This window comes from Galeopterus variegatus, unplaced genomic scaffold (genome assembly GCF_000696425.1).
Source record: "Galeopterus variegatus unplaced genomic scaffold, G_variegatus-3.0.2 Scaffold17768, whole genome shotgun sequence".
Taxonomy (NCBI): Eukaryota; Metazoa; Chordata; class Mammalia; order Dermoptera; family Cynocephalidae; genus Galeopterus; species Galeopterus variegatus.
The window spans coordinates 3,222-6,753 of NW_007743879.1; positions in this window are offsets into that span (position 1 = coordinate 3,222).

Genomic DNA, 3,532 nt, shown 5'->3' on the forward strand with positions numbered 1-3,532 from the left:
TTGGCATGATGTTTTAAAATAGAGTCCCTGAACCCCATCTCCAGACTTGCTAATTCATAGAACCAGAGAGGAACTAAGAAATCTGCATGTTTAACGAGCACCAAGACTGGTTCTGATGCAGAACCATATTTTGAAGAAAAAAAAAAAGAAAGTATTAAAAGATAATCTTATTTATTGTAAATGAGGCAGGAAAGTGTTGTTTATGTGATTAAAGGGATAATAAAATAATTGAATAGACCTCTTTCTCCTCCGTTTAGAAATCTGCCTACTGATCTCCATACCAACCAGCTGCAAAAAAAAAACAACCTGCCTACAGGGTTTAATATTTTGTGGAGAATCAAAAAAGTAATCACAGCAAGTAACTTCAGTTTTAAAAAAAGACAATCTTAGAACAATCAGTGAAGATATATAATATATACTAAAATGAAATAAATATTGTATATACAGTTTTGCACTTTCAAGACTTCAGTGAGGAAGAGAGGATGTGGATGGAAAAGCAATCTCCTAATTCAAACAAAGGAAGGTCATGTGTATAGAAATGGAGCTCCTAATCTCTTCCCACTGAGGGAAAAAACTAGACTTTCTGGTACAGAAAAATAATTTCTACCTCAAGCAAAAAGGAAGAGATGATACAGAAAGGTTCTAGTTAGTTACCAAGAGAAGGTCATTGGTCACTAGAATGTCACCAAAAATCCAGCAATATGTAACAACAGCTGAAAGTTGCAGAAACTTTTAAAAAATCTGGAAAATCATGCATGGGCCTAGAGTTCTTCTACCATTCAAGACCTTCAGAAAGAGGAATTGTTACATTTCTGCTCAATGCAAAATAAGAACCATAACCAGACAGAGATTTTAGGTTTGCTCTAGTTGTTACCTTTTGAATATGTATGTCATTAATAGTGAATATTTTATATTAGAAGTAAATAATTAATGTTTGTCCCATACTCACTATTTTATATTAGAAATAATTAATGTTTGTCCCTTATTAATGTCTTAACATTCTAGAAAAAAAACATGACTATATAATCTAGTATTGCATATACTGGCAACAAACAAATAGAAGATGAAATTTGAAAAATAGCATTTAAAAAGCATCAATTTCTTAGAAATAAATCTAATGAGTGATATGAAACATCTCTAATCCAATAATTACAAAATATTGCTGGAGGAGAGAGGTATTATATTCACAGATTGGAAGATTCAATGTTGTAAAACTATCAATTCTTCCCAAAATGATCTGCAGATTCAATGCAACCCCAACCTAAATCCCAGCTGGATATTCTTAAGAAACTGGAAAAGCTGATTCAAATATTTGTATAGTAATGCAAAGAATATTAAAAGTAATCTTAAAAAAGACCAAATCTGGAGGTCTTTCACTTCTAGATATCAAGACTTATTAGAAAGCTGCAGTAATTAAAAGAATTAATGAAAGGATAGATGTTAGTCAATGGAAAAGAAAGGAGTTCACTTGGTTTATGACAAAAGTAATACAATGAATTAGGAAAAGGATGATCTTCCTAGTCAGTGTTGCTAAGTCAACCAGATATAGGTCAACCAGATACAGGTCAACTGGATATAAGTCAATTGGATATCCATATGTGGAAAATTTCTATCTTGAACCTCTACCTCCCACCATATGCAAATAGCAGTTCCAGATATATTGTAGACCTAAATGTGAAAGCTAAAACAATAGGGCTTCTAGGAGAAATTATAAAAGAATTTTTTACAACCTTTGAACAGGTAAAGATTTCATAAACAGAATACAAAAAGTGTTAACCATAAGAGAAACAAAAGTGATAAATTGTACTACATTCATGTATTAGTCCATTTCTGCTGCTTATTACAAAATATGTGGAACTGAGTAATTTGTAAGAAAATGAAATTTATTGCTTAGTTTCAGAGCCTGGGGAATCCAAAGTCCAGGGAACACATCTGGTGAGGGTTTTGGTGGTGGCAACAGTGATCCATTGGTCTCATATGGCAGAAAATGGTGGAGCAGAGAGAGAGATAGTTCTTCATGCACTCTCCTTTTAAAGCCCTCAGAATCATGCCCAGGGCCACCATTTTTAATCCATTCACTAGGCATGGTCCGATAATCTAATCACCCCTTCAAGGCCCGAGCTTTCAATTACCATATTTCCTACTCTCTTAACACTGTCACAGTTGGGACGAGGTTTTGGGAGAACACTCAACCCAAGGCAATTAGAATTAAGAATGTCTGTTCATCAAAGACATCATTAAGAAGTAGAAAGTTCCCCAACCTTATTTCAACACCATACTGGAAGTTCTAGCCAGAGCAGTAAGGCAAAAGAAAGTAATAAAGGGCATCCAAATTAGAAAGGAAGAAGTTAAACTATTCCTATCTGCAGATAACATGATCATATACATAGAAAACCTTAATGACTCCACCAAAAAATTGCTAGAAATAATAAATGAATTCAGTAAAGTCACAGGATACAAAATCAACATACAAAAATTAATAACATTTCTCTACATTGATAACAAAATATCTGAAAAAGAAATCAAGAAAGTAATCCCATGTACAATAGTTACCAAAAAATGAAATACCTAGAAGTAAATTTAACCAAGGAGGTAAAAGATTTCTACAATAAAAACTATAAAACATTGACTTAAAAAATTGAGTAAGACACCTATAAATGGAAAGATGTCCCATGTTCATGGGTTGGAAGAACATCAAAGTGTTCATACTACTGAAAGCAATCTTAACATATATAAATATAAATATAAATTTAACACAATCCCTATCAGAATAACAGTGACATTCTTCACAGAAACAGAAAAATGATCTTAAAACTTGTACAGAACCACACAAGACCCCGTTTAGCCCAAGCAATCTTGAACAAAAAGAACAAAGTTGGAAACATCACAGTTCCTGACTTCAAAATATACTATAAAGCTATAGTAACCAAAACGGCATGGTACTGTCATAAAAACCAACAAATAGATCCATGGAATAAAACAGAGAGCCAAGAAATAAACCCACACACTTATAGCCAATTGACTTTTGACAAAGGTGCCAAGAATATACAGTAGGGAAAGGACAGCCTCATCAATAAATGGTGCTGAGAAAACAGGATATCCACATGCAGAAGATTGAAACTAGACCCCTATCTCTCACCTTACACAAAAAATCAACTCAAAGTGGATCAAAGACCAAGTGTAAGACCTGAAACTATCAAACTACTAGAAGAAACTATAGAGGAAACACTACATAAAATTGGTCAACACTTTTCTGAGCAAAACTACAAAGGCACAGGCAACAAAAGCAAAAATAGACAAATGGGATTACATCAAACTAAAAAACTTCTGAACAACAAAGGAAACAATCAACAAAGTGAAGAGACAACCCACAGAATGGGAGAAAGTGTTTACCAACCATACATTAGACAAGGAGCTAATATCCAGAATACATAAGAACACAAACAACTCAACAGCAAAAAACCAAATAACCTAATCAAAAAATGTGCAAAAGACCTGAACATACATTTCTCAAAAGAAGACATACAAATAC